At 46.9% G+C, this 20,248-nt stretch overlaps 1 protein-coding gene across 1 annotated transcript in view; it reads left to right on the forward strand.

Annotated features, from left to right (window-relative positions):
* The first annotated feature begins 15,500 nt into the window (after window positions 1-15,500).
* RTTN (rotatin) overlaps window positions 15,501-20,248 on the forward strand; it is a 308,992-nt gene continuing 304,244 nt past the window's right edge. Inside the window, exon 1 of the mRNA XM_073678960.1 lies at window positions 15,501-15,582. The gene's annotated coding sequence lies outside the window, so the exon portion shown is untranslated. The remainder of the gene's footprint in view (window positions 15,583-20,248) is intronic.

Genomic DNA, 20,248 nt, shown 5'->3' on the forward strand with positions numbered 1-20,248 from the left:
AGGTCACGGCAAGTGACCGGGGCAGTCTCTGGATGAACGGGCAGGAGGTCACGGCAAGTGACCGGGGCAGTCTCTGGGTAAAGGATTGGTACGACCTGTGGCGGCAGATGATAGACGTGAGCTCCCAGGTGAGCAGGCGAGAGTCTCTGGATAAACGGGTGGTCACAGCATGTGACGGCGGAGCCTCCAGGAAGACCAACAGACAGGTAGCAGATGAGCGCTCCCAGGTGAGCGGGCAGGAGTCTCTGGACAGGCGGGTGGTCACAGCACGTGACGGCAGAGCCTCCTGGTAGGCTAGCAGACAGGCAGCAGATGAGCGCTCCCAGGTGAGCGGGCAAGCTGGTCCTTAGACAGACTGACAGGAGTTGGAAGGCAGACCGTCGGACCTCAGGCAAGCAGGCAGGTAGAAGATGTGCGCTCCCAGGTGAGCGGGCAAGCTGGTCCTTAGACAGACTGACAGAAGTTGGAGGGCAGACCGTCGGACCTCAGGCTAGCAGGCAGGTAGCAGGATATCAGGCAGGAATTAGACAGCAGACTGGCAGGAATCTGGCAGGTATCTGGCAGGTAACTGGCAACGGGACCTGAGGGCTGAAGCAGAGTAGTGAACAGTGCTACAACATTGCTCGGGCACCTCCATTTTGGAGGAGGTGCCTTTTATATGGGAGGTCCTCCGGCAATTGGCCGGGGACTCCTTAGGACGGCGCGCGCGGTCCCTTTAAGAGAGGGGGAGCGCGCGCGCGCCCTAAGCACACTGCCGGGGAAGGAGCGCGTGCCGGAAGCAGCGGGGAGAGAAGCGCTGGAGGACGCCGCGCCAGGAGCGGGGAGGTGAGAGGGACGGCGTCTCTGCCTAGAACGGGGCAGAGACGCCGATGCTACACCTATACTGTTATTGCGTATCCAGTGACTGCAAGGGCTGCCAAAAATTTGGACGCAACCCAATACTCCTTTGAAGAGACATAGAGGAGGGTCTCAGTAAAAAAAATGTTCCCATTATAAAGGAGTGGGTCTCCTATAGTGGTAATGCCCATGCTGTTACTGCAAGGGCTGCCAAAATTTGGGAAAAACCCCACTAAGAATTTAAAGACACATAGAGCAAGGCCACAGTAACGACAAATTCCATTTAGAAAGGAGAGAGTCTGCTATACAGTTATAGGGTATGTAGTGAGTCCAAAGGCTGACCAAATTTAGGAAAAACCCCACTAAGAAATTAAAGACACATAGAGCAGGGCCACAGTAACGACAAATTCCCATTAGAAAGGAGAGAGTCTGCTATACAGTTATAGGGTATGCAGTGAGTCCAACGGCTGACCAATTTTAGAAAAAACCCCACTAAGAATTTAAAGACACATAGAGCAGGGCTACAGTAACAAAGTACGACATGTTCCAATTAGAAAGGAGAGGGTCTGCTATACAGTTATAGGGCATGCAGTGAGTCCAATGGCTGACGAATTTTAGGAAAAACCCCACTAAGAATTTAAAGACACACGGAGCAGGGCCACAGTAACAAGGTACGACATGTTCCCATTAGAAAGGAGAGAGTCTGCTATACAGTTATAGGGTATGCAGTGAGTTCAACGGCTGACCAATTTTAGGAAAAACCCCACTAAGAATTTAAAGACACATAGAGCAGGGCCACAGTAACGACAAATTCCCATTAGAAAGGAGAGAGTCTCCCATAGTGTTGGCCTATGCAGTGAATGCAATGGCTGCCAAAAATTTGGAGGCACTTAAATGACCCTTGGAAGAGACGTGGAGGAGGGCCTCATAAAAAATGTTCCCATTAGAAAGGAGCGGGCCTCCTATACTTGTAATGCCCATGCACTAAGTGTATGGGCTGACAAACACTTACCCCTGGGGAGTACACATGAACATACTGTATAAAAAATTTTTTTTACGGGCATCATAAACACCCTTTAAAAAAATTATGTGGGTGTTGCATCACGGACCACGGTCATCCTGGTGATATGTTGATGGAGGATGAGGAAAAAGAGGAGGACAAGAGCAAATAGCCCAAATCAGGAAGCGTATACCCTGTGTGGGTGTGAAAAGGTGCATGAGAATACACCTCCCAAGAAAAGACACTGGATTTGAGTTTATGTTACGCTGCTATCATTCGGTGGTGTTGAGAAGTCTGGCTCAATCCAGCCCTTGTTCATTTTTAGAAGAGTCAGCCTGTCAGCATTTTCAGTTGACAGGCGTATGTGCTTATCAGTTATAATTCCACCAGCGGCACTAAAAACACGCTCTGATAAAACGCTGGCGTTAGGGTAGGCAAGGACCTCCAAGGCATAGAGAGCCAGTTCATTCCACTTCTCCAGCTTGGATACCCAATAATTATAAGGCACAGAGGAATCAAGGAGTACGTTGGTACAGTCGGCAAGGTACTCCCTCAGCTTCTTCCCAAACTTTTCACTCCTTGTGAGAGTACCCCGCGCCTCAGGGCCTGTGCGAAGGGAGGGTTGAGAAAACTCTCCTAGAACTTTGACAGTGTTCCCCTGCCTCTGCTGAATTGAAGTTGTGTCTCTCTTGCCTGTACTCCTTGGTTGTCCAAAGAAGTGTGCCCTCTGCCACCAGCATTTTCAGATGGGAATTTTTTTAATAGTTCTGCAACAAGGGCCTTCTGGTACAGCCCCATTTTTGTAGACCTGTCCGCCTCAGGATTAAGAGATATAAAGTTCTCCTTGTAGCGTGGGTCTAGAAATGTCACCAACCAGTAATGACTGTCACCCAAAATTTTGAGAACGCGAGGGTCATGGGAAAGGCAGCATAACATAAACTCAGCCATGCGTGCCAGACTACTAACAGGCAAGACTTCCGTGTCCTCACCAAGAGGATGACTGACCATGCTCTCCTTCTCCACTCTGTCCTCTGGCCAACCACGCTGAACAGACGGTATGACAGCTGTGCAGGTAGTACTGTCTATAGTGCATGAAACTAACTCCTGTCCTTCCTCCTCCTCCTCCTCTTCCTCATTGTCACCCAATCCACGCTGGGATGAGATGAGGCTTGGCTGTGTGTAAACACCCTGTATGGTTCCTTGCTCCATCTCATTGTGCTCCGTTTGCAATGCAACCTCTTTGATTGTGAGTAGAGAGCATTTCAGAAGACAGAGAAGCGGGATGGTGATGCTAATTATGGCATCATCGCCGCTCACCATCTTGGTGGAGTCCTCAAAGTTTTGGAGGATGGTTCATATGTCTGACATCCATGTCCACTCCTGAGGTCTTATATGTGGAGTCTCAACTGAATACCAACGGCCTTGTTGATGTTGGTACTCAACAACTGCCCTCTTCTGCTCACAAATCCTTCCCAACATCAGCAGTGTAGAGTTCCAACGCGTGGGGACATCACACACCAGTCTGTGAGCCGGAAGCTGCAAACGCTGCTGAAACACTGCAAGCTGTAGCTGACTTTCTAAAATGGGCACACAGGCGGCGTACTTTGACAAGCAGATCCTGCAGCTCTGGGTAGGATTTGAGAAACTGCTGAATCACGAGGTTAAGCACATGGGCCAGGCATGGTACATATGTGAGCTCGCCTCAGAGCCGCCACCAGATTCTGGCCATTGTCACACACGACCATGCCTATCTGTAGGTTCAGCAGTGTGAGCCACAGATCTGCCTGCTCTTTCAGAGCTGTCCACAACTCTTCAGCATTGTGCGGTTTTTCACCTAAGCATATTAGCTTCAGCACAGCCTGTTGCCGCTTGGCCGAGGCAGTGCTGCAGTGCTTCCAGCTTGTGACTGATGTGGTCATTTTGGAGATGGAGGCTGAAGAGGAGGAGGAAGCTGAGGTGCTGGAGCTGTAGACTGTGGGGGCAACCCTGATTGACCTAGGGCCCGCAATCCTTGGTGTCGGGAGGACGTGTTCGGTCCCAAGGTCCGACTGGGTCCCGGCTTCCACTATGTTAGCCCAGTGTGTCGTCAGCGAGATGTACTGTCCCTGCCCACAAGCACTTGTCCTCATGTCTGTGGTTAGGTGGACTTTACCGGTAACTGCGTTTTTGAGAGCACGGCTAATGTTTTGGGACACGTGCTTGTGTAATGCGGGTACGGCACACCAGGCGAAATAGTGGCGGCTGGGGACCAAGTACCAAGGGACGGCCGCCGCCATCAGGTTGCGGAATGCTTCCGACTCCACGAGCCTAAAAGGCAACAATTCGAATGCAAGCAGTCGTGAAATGTGAGAATTTAGTGGTGTGGCCTGTGGGGCGTTGGCTGCATGTTTGCGCTTGCGTTCCAAGGACTGGGGTATGGACAACTTAACGCTGCGCTGGGACAATGACATGGACGTGCTTCCTGATGCTGCTACTTGAGAGTGTGCAACGACAGGTGCAGGGCAGGAGGCGTCTTCGCATGCACCATGGACAGGGGATTGGCTTGCATGTACAACAACGGAAGAAGAAATGGTGCCACCTGCAGACACTGTTCCTGGACCCTGGGGTTCGGCCCACAAAGTCGGGTGCTTTGCTGCCATGTGCCTGATCATGCTGGTGGTGGTCAGGCTGGTCGTTTTGCCACCCCTGCTGATGCTGGCCTGGCAGGTGGTGCAAATGGCCTTTTTGGGGTTATCGGCAGAGTCTTTAAAAAACAACCAGACAACCAGGCTGCTCAAATATTTGGGCAACGCTACACGCGATCTCCTCTTGCCCTGCTTCAAGTGGACCAGGTGAGAGGCCCGAAACTATAAATGGAAAAGTGAACAGCTCTTCAGAGTGTCCAAGTGTGGGATCAGTTGTCTCTGGGTACTCGGTATGGTGGGAGGAAGGGGTGAGGAATGAGGGTGAGGAATATGCGGTTCAGACTCATGGCTACTGAGACTTGACCGTGTGGAAGACAGGGTGGTGGTGGTGGTGGCTAAGTGACTGGAAGCATTATCCGCTATCCCACCAACAACCTTTTGACACTGTTCTAGGTTCAATAGTGGTGTGCTGCGGTCCCCTAGAAATTGGGACAGGAAGGTCAGGCGAGAAGATGTGGGTGTTTGTTTTGGCACAATTTCGGCTTGCCTACGGCCTTGTCCTCGGCCTCTGCATGCACCATTACCATCATGTCCTGTTCCCCGTCCCTTGCCATGTGCCTTGCCCATTTTAAATGGAGGACAGTATCTTCCACGCTCACTACAAATGACTGAGTTTGGAGCGAACTTATATGTGATCCATGTGATGGAGAAAACAGAGTTTTAAATACCTGGCCTGTAGGTAAGTAGTTTGACCAGCAAACTGCTGTGAATTGCTTCACTGACACACTGAAAGAAATTTTTAATGGAGGCCAGAAATGGCAGTATTTTCTGACAACGTATATGTGATCCGTGTGACGGAGAAAACAGAGTTTTAAATACCTGGCCTGTAGGTAAGTAGTTTGAACAGTGAACTGCGGTGAATTGCTTCACTGACACACTAAAGGAAATTTTTAATGGAGTCCAGAAATGGCAGTATTTTCTGACAACGTATATGTGATCCGCTTGACGGAGAAAACACAGTTCTATATAGCTGGATTTCTAGCGCTCTAATATGGAAAGGACCTGGCTGTATTCTGCAGTGCCAACAAACAAATGGCGCAGAAAAAATGGTGTTCTCTGGATTGCTTTTTAAGCAAATAATGAGGATTAAGATCCAAAGAAAAGTATTCCTGACCCCTGAGACCTGGGTCTTTGTATAGAAATATCTAACAGCAGCAGAAGGTAGAATTGGAATGGAGCCTCTTGTGCTATATGCACTGCAGTCTGCTATATACACTGCCTGCCTATACAACCTGCGTGCCTGATATCTCTGCAGATGGATTAGTCCTCAGAAGGACTGTTAGTTAAGATGGATATGTGTAATGTACGTTTTTTCTCCGTACACTACCTAATACACAAGCAAATCTGTCCCTGACGCAGCAGCACCTCTCCCTACACAAGTAAATGGCGCAGAAAAACGGTGTTCTCTGGATTGCTTTTTAAGCAAATTATGAGGATTAAGATCCAAAGAAAAGTATTCCTTGCCCCTGAGACCTGGGCCTTTGTATAGAAATATCTAACAGCAGCAGAAGGCAGAATTGGAATGGAGCCTCTTGTGCTATATGCACTGCAGTCTGCTATATGCACTGCCTGCCTATACACCGTGCCTGCCTGATATCTCTGCAGATGTATTAGTCCTCAGAAGAACTGTTTGTTAAGATGGATATGTGTAATGTACAGTTTTTCTCCCTACACTACCAATTACACAATCAAATCTCTCCCTAACGCAGCAGCAGCTCTCCCTACACTGTCTGATCCGGAGTGACTGTGACGAGTATGGCGGCGCCAGGTCTGATATAGACCTGATGGCGCTGTGCGGCCAGCCAATCACTGTAATGCCCACAACCAACATGGCTATGGCATTAATGTGCATGGCAGGCAATACCTGCATGTTCATTGGCTCTCTAAAGAGCGCCAAACATGCAGGAAGGGGACCCGAGTTCCCGCCTGCTCGCTCATCACTAGTGAAAACACAAAGTAAAATGTCCATACAACGTTGCGGGTTCACCCGCTCAGGTTAGTGTCCAGTCCTTAGGTCCTAACACAGACCAACACTCTGGAGATTCACACATCTCTGGACACAGATTCTGACTGAGACATTTGGTCTCCATTTTATTTACACAAAACCATGCCCCGGGGTGGGGATATGTGAGCAGTCATTCCCACCCAACTCTTATGACTGCTCGTAAAAACCGGTCCTGATACACCCTATTAACCCTCTCAGCACTAAGAGTGCTGGAGCATGCTATCCCGGTTTTACATGACTGAAGCCACCAACATTGGTGACACATTGGTGACACATATCTCCCCTCGAGGACCTGACAGGCGGCCATCTTACATACCCCCCCTTTGCCTAAAGCTGGGGGGCTTGGCGCTATCCGCAAACAAACAGTGGACCCTCGACAGCATGTCAGAATTGCCATGCAGTTTCCCGGGCCTATGCTCTACACTTTTCCTAGATCAATATGATGAACTTGCTATAGGTCCTAGGTACAAAGTACATATTATGGTATTTAATCAATATAGATTTCTATTGATTATACTGTTTTTCTCTTGAAGTTTACATGTATCTCTGCTCTACATGGAAGCTGAAATCCTGAAGAGCTAGGAACCACCTGGTCATTCGAGCATTGTTCCCCTTCTCACTCATCCACCTTAGAGGAGCATTGTCTGACACCAACTTAAACTTTCTGCCTAAGAGGTAGTATCTTAGGGTGTCCAATGCCCATTTGATGGCTAAACATTCCTTTTCCACTATGGAGTAATTTCTTTCCCAAGATGTCAGCTTCCAGCTTAAATACATTACGGGGTGCTCTTCCCCGTTCACCTCGTGAGAGGACAGCACCCAGCTCGAAATCTGACGAGTCCATCTGGACCACAAACTCCTTCGAGAAATCCGGTGCCACCAACACCGGCTGTTTACACAGAGCTTGATTGAGTTCCTGGAAGGCCATCTCAGCTTCTGGAGACCACTTAGCCATAGCTGATTTTGACCCTTTAAGGAGGTCTGTCAAAGGGGCGGCTGTCATGGCGAAGTTAGGGATGAACCAGCGGTAGTAGGCCACGATGCCCAGGAATGCTCTAACCTGTTTCTTGAGAGAGGTTGTGGCCAACCCCGGATCACGTCAATTGTATTTATTTGGGGCTTTATCACGCCTCTACCTACGACATCACCCAAATATCTGGTCTCCTCCATGCCCATGGCACAATTCTTCGGGTTGATGGAAAACCCCACCTTCCATAAAGCATCGAATATAGACTGGACTTTACTCCGTTGGCTACCCCAATCCTGGAAGTAGATCACGGTATCATCCAGGTAGGCCGCAGCATACTTCTTGTGGGGAGCTAGGATCCGGTCCATAGCTCTCTGGAAGGTAGCTGGTGCTCCTTGCAACCCAAACGGCATCCTGGTGTATTGGAAACACCCATCTGGCGTTGAAAAGGCCATCTTCTCCTTGGCCTCTTGGGACATAGGAATCTGCCATTACCCTTTCGTGAGGTCAAGAGTGGTAATGTACCTGGCCAGCCCTAGCCTTTCAATTAGTTCATCTACCTTGGGTACGAATCAAACTTAGAAACCTCATTCAGTTTCCTATAGTCATTGCAGAACTGTCATTCTCCATCTGGTTTCGGCACTAAGACTATGGGACTGGACCAGCCACTCTTGGACTCTTCTATGACCCCCAGATTCAGCATGCACTTCACCTCTTTCGAGATTACCTCTCGGCAGGCTTCAGGAATCCAATATGGCTTCATATTCACTCAGACATCAGGCTCTGTAAGCACCTCATGCTCTATGACCTGAGTACAGCCCGGTAGATCCGAGAACAGGTCCCTGTTCCCCTGCAGTAACTCTCGGCATTGTTGCTTCTGGGCACCTGACAGCAACTCTGCCACCTTGACTTCCTCCATGTCAGTTTCAGTCTCCACCACCAAACACGGGGCTTCCACAGGCTCCATGTCTTGCCATGGCTTAATGAGGTTGAGATGGTACACATGGCAGGGCTTCCTTCTCCCTGGTTGGTGGACCCTATAGTTGACGTCACCAACCTTTTCAACCACTTCCTAGGGGCCCTGACACTTGGCCAGGAATTTGCTCTCCACCGTAGGTGCCAGCACTAGTACCCAATCCCCAGGGTTGAAGTGTCTCATCCTCGCTGATCTATTGTACACCCTCAACTATGCCTCTTGTCCTTTGAGGAGGTGTTCTTTCACAATGGGCATCACCTCTGCAATCGTCTCTTCCATCTGGGCCACATGTTCGATTACACTCCTTTAGGGTGTAAACTCCGCCTGCCAGGTCTCTTTTGCTAAGTCCAGGAGTCCGCCGGGGTGTCGGCCATATAGCAACTCAAACAGGGAAAACCCAGTAGAGGCCTGTGGAACGTCTCTAATGGAGAACAGAAAGCACAGTAGTAGACAGTTCCAGTCCTGGTCATCATTCTCTATGACCTTCTTTAACATGGTCTTTAAGGTTTTATTAAACCTCTCCACTAAGCCATCTGTCTGGGGTGGTAGACTGAGGGCCTGAGTTGTGTGATCTGCAGGGTTTTGCACAACTCCCTCATCACCTTTGACATAAATGGGATCCCTTGGTCCATTAGAATCTCATTAGGCAACCCTGTTCTAGAAAAGATGTGGACCAACTCCCGGGCTATACATTTAGCAGAGGAGTTACGTAGTGGCACAGCCTCCGGATACTGTGTAGCATAGGCTAATACCACCAGGATATACTGATGTCCTCCAGGGGAATTGACCAGGGGTCCCACTAGATCCATAGCTATGCGATCAAATGGCACCTCAATGATTGACAACGGCACTAAGGGGCTACGGAAGTGGGCCACTGGGGAGGTCAGTTGGCAGGTGAGACATGACCTACAAAAATTTACAATTTCTCGGTGACAATAGAACCTCTGGAGGATCCTTTCCTCGGTTTTCTCTACCCCCAGATGACCACCCAACACATGTGTATGGACCATATCTAACACCCTGTGCCTGTATGGCCCTGGCACCAGTAACTGCTCGATTACCACCCCTCTGAGTTTGGTGACCTGATATAGTAATTCCCCATTTATGGCAAAGTATGTATATCAGCTGTTAGCCCCCGGCTCTTGAGCAACACCATTCAGGACAGTGACATTATCAAACGCCCCTTTTAGAATCAAGTCTCTGAGCTGGGCGGTTCCAAAGTTTTCTCCGGACACCTTCAGCTCAGGGATGTTGGCCTCCGGGGATGCTGCCTCATCCTCATCCCAAACAAGCACACAAAAAGGAAACCCGGCGGCGGCGGCCTGTGATGAGGTTTCTATAGGAGCAATTGTTGTTCGGACAATCTGGCTTCCTCCCTTTCTTCCACAAATCCCAAAACAAGGCAAAGTCCCGCCCTATTATAACAGGATGCAACAGGTCCTTGACTACGCCCACCTCATGGGACTCGGCGTCACAGTTTGTGTCTATGACCAATCGGGCCACAGGGTAGTCCTTAGCGTCCCCATGAATACAACGGACACCGACCTTTTCCCCCAGAACCAAACGATGAGGAACTGTGGTCCTCACTAGGGTTACCAAACTTACCGAGTCTAACACAGCAGTCACTTGCACTCCATTCACTGATACAAAGCACGCCTGCGGTCCCTCACCTGGTTGAGGGACAGCACTGCATGCAGGATATGCAAAGTACGAGCAGCGCCATCCTGTGCTGCAGTCCATTGGCTCGTTGGTCATGGGGCAACGAGTGCCTATGTGACCTAGAGTGTGACATCTCCAACATACTATGCTATTGGGCGGGACCTGTGGCAGAAACTCAGACCCCTCCTGTGCTCTAGGATGCTCCACCGATGTGGCTCTAGTTCCCCTCTTTTGGGTGTCCATCCCTTTTTTGGAAACTCAGTATGGAGACGTTACGACCCCTCCTGGCTTCCCCTAGGAATTCTCTACCGCCTGGTACCTTTCCATCAACCCCACCAGGTCATCGGCATTATGGGGATCTCCCTGGGCCATCCAGGCTTGTACCGACCTTGGCAGGGAATGTATGAACCTGTCCATGACGACCCTTTCCACCATCTGCGCTCGGAAGGAAGATTCAGGTTGCAACCACTTTTGGACCAGGTGTATGAGGTCGAACATTTGGGACTGGGGAGGTCTGTCACTGCAATAGGCCCAGTGGTGCACTCATTTAGCCCAGACAGTCAGAGTCACTCCTAAGCGGCCCAAGATTTCAGTTTTTAATTTGGCGTACTCTTTTGCGTCCTGCAAGGCCAAGTCCTAATAGGCTTTCTGCGGCTCGCCTGTTAAATATGGTGCCAAAACCTCCGCCCACTGTCCCAGAGGCAATTTCTCCCACTCTGCCACCCTCTCAAAGACCATCAGGAACGCCTCGACGTCATCACCCGGGGTCATCTTTTGTAATGCTCTTCTTACCTTTTTCCTCACGTGAGAGTCATCATCTGGAGTTGGGTTGGGGCGGTTTCCCGGCCACAGATCACCTCAGCCAGGAGCTCCATCTGCTGCTTGTGCTGCTGTTTCTGCATCTGCTGCTGCTGTTGCCACTACTGCTGCTGCGCCTGGTGCTGTTTCCATTGCTGCTGCTTGTGCTGCTGCTGCTGGAGGTTAGCCTGCACCAGTTGCTTTATCAGCTCCTCTATGCTGCCGGACAACCCTTGCTGGCTGGCGGCCTTCACCCAGGACATAAACAGTTTTCTGTAGCAGTCACACTGCCCCGTGGGATTCGTGCCCGCATTCTCCACCAATTGTAGGGTTTGGTACTCACTGGGCTGCAGTTGAGGTAGGCACAGAAGCGTTTTCAGTCAGGCTGGTTTTCAGTCAGGCTGGTTTAGTAAACAGCATAAACCGCTCAGGAAGCAAAACAAAACAGCCTTTTCCAGCACAAAGTGGAAACACAAAGTAAAATGTCCATACAACCTTGCGGGTTCGCCCGCTCAGGTTAGTGTACAGTCCTTAGGTCCTTATACCGACCAACACTCTGGAGATCCACACATCTCCAGACACAGACTCTGACTGAGACATTCGGTCTCCATTTTAATTACGCAAAACCACGCCCTGGGGTGGCGATATGTGAGCAGTCATTCCCACCCATCTCTTATGACTGCTCGTAAAAACCGGCCCTGATACGCCCTATTAACACTCACATGCTATTCCGGTTTTACATCGCCAAAGCTACCAACCTCAGTGAAACATGTCTCCCCTCAAGAACCTGACGGGCGGCCATCTTATTATATATATATATATATATATATATATATATATATATATATATATACATCCCAGGATGAGGGGGAAGCCCGGTTCAAATCTTGAACCAGGGCCCATCAGGCTATGGTTAAGCCATTGCCTTAGTGAGAGGAAATGTTGTTTAGTGTAGTGTATTTTATATATTTTTCATCTTTTTTGTGCATTTTTCCTCTTTTGCAGGATGAAGCCAGCACTTTAGTATTGGCTTGGGGAATTAGGGTGTCTGTCCTTGAGGTTTGCACTTATATAGTGCTGGGCAGCCCACCTGATCCAACAGTATGGACGTCACTAATAGGCTGTAAGCCAGAAACTCTGCTCTACATCTGTGTGATCAGCGCCCGATACAAGCCTTATCCGTGTGCCAACCACCCTTTCCATGAATTAGTCGGAGTGAGTGGTTGTTTCATCAGTATTTTGCACCTGAACTGCCTCTGCCTTTATCATAGAGGACTGCTGTATCCTGTGATGCATTTAATATTGTGTCTTGGTGTTGGTAAATATGGCTGCCTTTTTTCTCTGATTTATTTTTTTAATCTTATGTAGTTTTCGGTGAGTGGAGATGATTTGTTGGAAATCTTATGTCTCCTGTACAGTCATGGCCAAAAGTTTTGAGAATGACACCAAAATTATATTTTCACATGATCTGCTGGCCTCTGGTTTTTATTAGTGTTTGTCTGATGTTTATATCACATACAGAAATATAATTGTAATCATATTATGAGTACCAATAGGTTATATTGACAGTTAGAATGAGTTAATGCAGCAAGTCAATATTTGCAGTGTTGCCCCTTCTTCTTCAAGACCTCTGTAATTCTCCCTGGCATGCTCTCAATCAACTTTTGGACCAAATCCTGACTGATAGCAGTCCATTCTTGCATAATCAATGCTTGCATTTTGCCAGAATTTGTTGGTTTTTGTTTGTCCACCCGTCTCTTGATGATTGACCACAAGTTCTCAATGGGATTAAGATCTGGGGAGTTTCCAGGCCATGGACCCAAAATCTCTATTTTTTGTTCCATGAGCCATTTTGTTATCACCTTTGCTTTATGGCAAGGTGCTCCATCATGCTGGAAAAGGCATTTTTGGGCGCCAAACTGCTCTTGGACAGTTGGGAGAAGTTGCTCTTGCAGGACATTCTGGTACCATTCTTTATTCATGGCTGTGTTTTTAGGCAAGACTGTGAGTGAGCCGATTCCCTTGGCTGAGAAGCATGAGACAAGATTGGTGGTAGCGCTCACCTCTTCTTCTCCAAATAAGCTGTTTTCCAGATGTCCCAAACAATCGAAAAGGGGATTCATCAGAGAAAATGACTTTGCCCCAGTCCTCAGCAGTCCACTCCCTGTACCTTTTGCAGAATATCAGTCGGTCCCTCATGTTTTTTCTGGAGAGAAGAGGCTTCTTTGCTGCCCTCCTTGAAACCAGCCCTTGCTCAAAGAGTATCCGCCTCACAGTGCGTGCAGAAGCACTCACACCAGCCTGCTGCCATTCCTGAGCAAGCTCGGCACTGCTGGTAGTCCGATCTCGCAGCTGAAACAGTTTTAAGATACGGTCCTGGCGCTTGCTGGTCTTTCTTGGGCGCCCTGGAGCCTTTTTGACAACAATGGAAGCTCTCTCCTTGAAGTTCTTGATGATGCGATAGATTGTTGACTGAGGTGCAATCTTTGTAGCTGCGATACTCTTCCCTGTTAGGCCATTTTTGTGCAGTGCAATGATCGCTGCACGTGTTTCTTTAGAGATAACCATGGTTAACTGAAGAGAAACAATGATACCAAGAACCAGCCTCCTTTTAAAGTGTCCAGTGATGTCATTCTTACTTAATCATGACTGATTGATTGCCAGCCCTGTCCTCATCAACACCCACACCTGTGTTAATGGATCAATCACTAAAACGATGTTAGCTGCTCCTTTTAAGGCAGGACTGCAATGATGTTGAAATGTGTTTTGGGGGTTAAAGTTCATTTTCTGGGCAAATATTGACTTTGCAAGTACAGTAATTGCTGTTAAGCTGATCACTCTTTGACATTCAGGAGTATATGCAAATTGCCATTACAAAAAATGAAGCAGTAAACGTTGGAAAAATTACTATTTGTCTCATTCTCAATACTTTTGGCCATGACTGTACACATTATCCTAATGTTGGAAAAACTTGCCGATGTCAACAAGTTCGGCAGACAGTATAACGTGTATGGGTTGCCGGCCGACTAATGATTGGGAGGGATGTCGATTGCGCAAGTCCGATTTCACATTGTTCTTCTGGAGATAAGCTGCCGGCATAAAGAGCACAGGTGCGCTTGGCCGAGCGACTACTCCTGGGTATGGTCGAGTCAGCTGAGATGGCTGTTGGCCAAATGATCGGCCAAACCACTTTACAGGCTGACAGCCATCTAATGTGTATGGCCAGCTTTAGTTTCCAATTAGATATTTTAAAAATAGAAAATATATGGCTATATGGGTTGTCCTAAAAGAAAAAATGGGTCTGAGATACCAAAGCTCACCCACATCTTACTACCATCGCCATATATTAGACGGATTTTCTCATGATCATAAATAAAAGCAAGCAATTGTAATTTCTCTCTTATTAAAAATTGAATGAATGGATCTATAATTATACCAAGTACTGCTATTTGTCCAGGTTGTCAGTCACCTCTGCATCTATCAGAAATGGTTGGTTACCTAGACAAAGAGCATGTGGCTGCGAGCCCCTTTGTAATGCTGGCATCCCTGCTTGCCTCCGCTCCCCCCGCCCTCCCAGCAGGGATGCCGAATTACTCACAGCCCAGGCTGCCAAAGCCTGCACACGCCTCACAGGTCCCTTGGCAGCGTGATTAGGGCGCGCATGCTCCCTGTCTCTTAAAGAAACAGTGTGCACACTCTAAATGTGTCCCCAGCCAATAGCTGGTAGGCACTTTGTACTTAAGGAACCTCCACCTGTTGGGAGGTGCCTGAGCAACAATTGTGTTTAATCAGTGATCAAGCTGCTAGCCCGTTGTCAGGTCCCTGTACACATCTAGTTAACCTGTACCAGTACCACTCCAAAGTTCCTATACCAGTCAGGTCTGAATCTGTACCTCAAACCTGAAACCGCTCCACCAGTACCTGAGAACCTGAAACCTGCGGTACCTGAACCTGAAACTGCACCTGCTGTACTTCAACTTGAAACAACTCCGGTGGTACATGAACCTGAAACAGCTCTGGCAGTACCTTAACCAGTACCTGTGCTTGAAATCCAGTCCCGTCTGAACCAGCTCTAATATGTGTTCCTCCAGAATCCGGTCCCACCTTGGACTCTGAGTCCGTGTTTGCTGTCTTGACTTTTGGGGTCAGCTGCTGCGGTACCGGGATCTGTCCTGGAGTGGCACCTGGCATCCACCTGTGGCTCAAGTCTAACCACACCATCAGGGGCCCTAATGAAAACCCAGTTGGTGGCTTAGTTATGCCCCTCCAGGCTCTCCCTGGTCCATGGCGCAGTGGGTCCACGATCCATAAGCATGACTACCTTGTTACGGAGCTTGCAAGTGTAATGCCCCAAAGTTTTGTATGTACCTTTAAGATGTAGCAGAGCTACCTTATTATGTTTGCACAATGTTCATATTTTCCTTTGCAGATAATGTACATGAGGATTCAGTACATAGAAGTGGTTTAAGTATGCATAAAGTGATGTACTTATTATGTTCTGCTATCAGGAGATTACTAAGAGTTAACAATTCAGCCCTACTTTCCATATATGACAATAAGGTCACATGTTTAGACCACATGACCAGGTCCTGGGCTTAGCACCAAGAGAAGGAGACATTTTTTTGTTGTCTTTGCCTATGAAAGCAGAAGCTGCAGGTAGGAAACTCAGAGCTCCTGTATCTGAGAAACCACAGCCTCAGTTGCAGTCAACTGTGTGATAGACTGTGTGTATAAGCAGAAGCTGGTACTCAGAAATTGCTGCACCATTTATTTATCTGTATTCCTATACTGGGAAGTAACTGTTGTTGCTACATTGGAATTGAATCTCTGCTGAATCATCATGTTGTCTGGATATACCTGTGTTTGTATGCAACAAGCAAAGTTTATCAATAGCCTCATTGGCTTCTCTGTTTTTCTGGACTATTGGAGTGCACTATATATATATGGTCCAAAAGTAGGTGGACAGAAAATGTAATAAGGTTATGAAGGGGGAGATTTATCAAACATGGTGTAAAGTGAAACTGGCTCAGTTGCCCTTAGCAACCAATCAGATTCCACTTTTCATTCCTCACAAGTCCACCAGAAGAGCCTCTTTGGAATTGGGAATTTCACAAGCTTCTATCATGCGAATCCTGAAATCTATTGGGTGGAAAGCTTATCGTCCACGTCTAATTCATGGTTTATTGGAGGATGATCCAGACAGGCGGCTGCAATTTAGTGAGATTATGCTTAACGAAATTGAAGAAAATCCAGTAATTTTAGATAATATTATGTGGAGTGATGAAGCTTCTTTTAAATTATCCGGCCATATTAACAGACATAATTGTATTTACTGGTACAATGAGAACATGCATTTAACATTAGAGCAACAACTAAATGAGCCTGGTGTCAATGTTTGGGTGGTATTTCAAGTTTTGGTGTTTTAGGACCAATATTTTTTGATGGAACAGTCACAGGAGATAAGTATCTCGAAATTCTAATGAATCAAGTTGTTCCCCAGTTACAGCAACAGCCTAATTCAAATGACCTTTACTTCCGACAAGATGAGGCCCCTCCACATTATTCAAGAGTAGTCCGCGAGTATCTTGATGAAACATTTCCTAATAAATGGATTGGCCGAAGAGGCGCACTTCATTGGCCGGCATGTTCACCAGATTTGACCCCAATGGATTTTTTCTTTTGGGGACTACTCAAGGACAAAGTTTATAGTCGAAAACCAAAAAGTGTCAGTGATTTGAAAAATTACATAATAGATGCATTTCAAGAAATTAATACCCAAAGAGACTTGTGCAAAAAAGTTTGTTGAAGCGTAAGAGGCAGACTTCAAAGCTGTGCAAATTGTAATGGAAAACAGTTTGAGCACCTGCGTTGACAAAAATTTAAGGGCTTTTGTATTATTGCTCAGAATAAAATTTAATTGTCAATGTTATGCTTGTGTTAGTAAATATAATTTTATATATAAATCAAAATAAATGTTATTATTTTCTGGCCACCTACTGTTGGACCACCCTGTATATACCATCATACTACCAGGAAACAGAAGTTAATTAAGTGCACCCTGGCATCACAAACTACATTTTCTTTTATTTTTTATTCCTGCCTTAGCGAAGTGGTAACGTTCGCACACCACATGTGTGTGACCTATGGCAAAGTAGTGCATCACTGGCAGTACAGCTCTGAAGCAGGCTGGATCACTGGATAAAGGTGGCAGGATCACTGAATTCAGCCAGATTCAGTCTCCCTCCACTCCCCGGAAGCTGTAGAGGCAAATCTATCTGTGCAATTAGCATCAGAGAGCAAACCATTCAGTCCTGCAGCTCAGGCAGGGTCCAAACTGTTAATCTTTATGTTACACGCACGCCGCTAAGTTCAGATAGGGGTGAGACAGGTTACATGAATTCTTTGGAATCCTGGGGGAACCGTTACTCAGGGCGACCATAGACCATGTGCTGCAGCTTTTCTCAGGCACACAGGGGAACTGACCCTCAGGCACAGACATGTAGGTTGTTTCACTTGCTGACCAGACACACTTGACAAGAGTCCTCATAAATGGTAGAACAGTAGCATTTAATAAGAAGCCGCACAGCCAGTGCAAAGTAAGTCTTATGAGCGACAGGCTCCAGTGATAAACTGTACAGTTTCCTTAGCAGCACAGCAGTTCACAGTCTTCCCAGCAGTACAGGACAGCACAGATCTAATGCAAAGGCACATTAATGAATACAGCATTCTTTACAGCACAGTGAGATGAGATAGAGGAGAGGGGGAGGGTTTGCTGAGGGACATGATCCCTGTGACACCATTTCTTCCAGTCCTTATCTTTATGCCTGACAATACTCTGCACTGTTAGTTCAGGAACTCTACCTTACCTATACTTAGCTTCACTCCTGACTTCAATCTTTTTCAATTGCAAGGGCGCTTCTGTGAGATACAGAACAAACACACCACCTTTCTCTTCGGCTCCAGCCAGACAGTAAACAACTTCCCCACAATCCCCCTGGGGCTCTGCTAAAACACTCCCCTTCTCCTGTGACTGTGTTAACCCCTCTTGTTGCTGGATGCTTTTAAAGCACCAGCACTACTTCTGCATGTCACACTCTGCAAAAGCACTACTTCTGCATGTCACATTTAGAAGGATAACACCCTCAACAAGCAGAAGGCAAGCAGGCAGAGGAGCAGTGCGCTCCTGAAGTGAGATAATGATAATAACCCTTTAAGATTGTTACAAAGTTTATCATATAGTATGCTTGCTTATATAGCGATTAGATATTCCGCAGAACATTACAGACATTACTCTGGAATATGGTAGCTGCTGATACTGATTTTTGGAAACAGATGATTTCTGATGTTAGTTTTGGACAGCTCTTATCTCTGCTTTACCACTCATCCATCCTCGCCCCTATTGCTTTTTGTGATTTTGGTGCACCATTGATACTTTGGCAGTAGATATTCTTGTCTAGTCAAAGTAGCAAAAATAACCTATTTTTAAAATGCTGTTATTAAAATTACGTAGAAAGTAATATTGAAACCTAAAGGGGTTGTCCACTACTCAGACAACCCCTTCTCAATCCCTGTTTTCCCTTGTAAAATAATAATACTTCCCTCTGGTGCCATTCTAGTCGTGTCGTCAGTGGCTCTCCGGGGGGTGGAGGGGGGTGGGACATATCATGCGATCCCTGCGGCCAGTCAGCACTGGCTTCACTCTTCCCATCTTCGGATGAATCATATACATCCAGAGGAAGTGAGAGAGCTGCAGCCGACAGTCCAGGATTTCTCTAATCAGATATATTTCTTATTTTCGTGTGTAATATTTATTTATGAAATAAAAATTAAAACAGCGGTTACTCTTTAATGCTGTGTTTCTCATGAATGAAAAATCTATATTGTCTTTTGTACAGCAGGAAATGACATGTATTTGTCAATTGCAATGAATAGAAATTGTTGCCTACAGGTATTGTGTTGGTAGACAGCAGGTTGTACAGCATCAATCTGAATACACCTGTTTACTATATGTGGTGGAAGGAGAGACGTCCATGACATTTTATGGATATTTGATATACAGATGTATCCACTTGTGGGTTTTTTCTTCAAGTTTTTTCTTTTTTCAAGAACTCCCAAGACTAATAGTCAGAGAAGCTAAAAACAATTGTAACTGTACAGCTCTAATAGAGACTGTCACTTCCCTTTTCATACAGGGAAAGAAATGAAGAGCTCTTACCTTTTACTTGAGTGCAGCTATTCTCATTTGGTTCTTTTCTAAATTAAATCTTGGCTCGGGATCAGATAGCATTGGTAATGTTTCTTAACTGCTAAAGAGTCGAGACAATTTTGACCCAAGGTTTTTTTTCATTTTTTCTTTCTTGCATTCTGTAAATCATAACTTTTTGAGATTTTTTTTTGGCATCATTATTTTTAACCATTTATTGGCTTTTTTATAGTAAATATTTTTAAAATGTTTATAGTATGTTATTTATTATTATAGCGCCATTAATACCATGGCGCTTTACATGTTTAAAAGGGGTATACGTAGCAGACAAGAAGTACAATAATTTGAACAAAAACGAATCAGCGACTGGTACAGGAGGAGAGAGGACCCTGCCTGCGATGGCTCACAATCTACAAGGGATGGGTGAGGATACAGTAGGTGAGGGTGCAGCTGGTCGTGCAGCGGTATGGTGGAGCGAGGGTTACTGTAGGTTGTAGGCTTGTCGGAAGAGGTGGGTCTTCAGGTTCCTTTTGAAGATTTCCACGGTAGGCGAGAGTCTGATGTGTTGGGGTAGAGAGTTCCTGAGTAGGGAGGATGCATGGGAGAAATCTTGTATGCGATTGTGGGAAGGGGAGATAAGAGGGGAGTAGAGCAGGAGATCTTGTGATAATTGGAGGTTGCGTGCAGGTATGTACTGGGAGAATAGGTCACAGATGTATGGAGGAGACAGGTTGTGGATGGCTTTATATGCCATGGTTAGGGTTTTGAACTGGAGTCTCTGGGCAATAGGGAGACAGTGAAGGGATTGACAGAGAAGAGCGGCAGAGGAATAGCGGGAGGAACAGTTGGATTAGTCGGGCAGCAGAGTTTAGGATAGATTGGAGGGGTGCGAGAGTGTTAGAAGGGAGGCCACAGAGCAGGAGATTGCAGTAGTCGATGCGAGAGATGATGAGGGCGTGCACTAGTGTTTTTGCAGATTCATGGTTGAGGAATGTGGGGATTCGGGAAATATTTTTAAGTTGGAGTCGGCAGGAAGTGGAAAGGGCTTGGTTATGAGGTTTGAAGGAGAGATCAGAGTCAAGGGTTACCCCGAGGCAGTGATCTTGCGGGACTGGGGAG

This window comes from Phyllobates terribilis, unplaced genomic scaffold, assembly GCF_046119375.1.
Source record: "Phyllobates terribilis strain yellow unplaced genomic scaffold, ASM4611937v1 Scaffold_4__5_contigs__length_816908805, whole genome shotgun sequence".
Lineage (NCBI taxonomy): Eukaryota > Metazoa > Chordata > Amphibia > Anura > Dendrobatidae > Phyllobates > Phyllobates terribilis.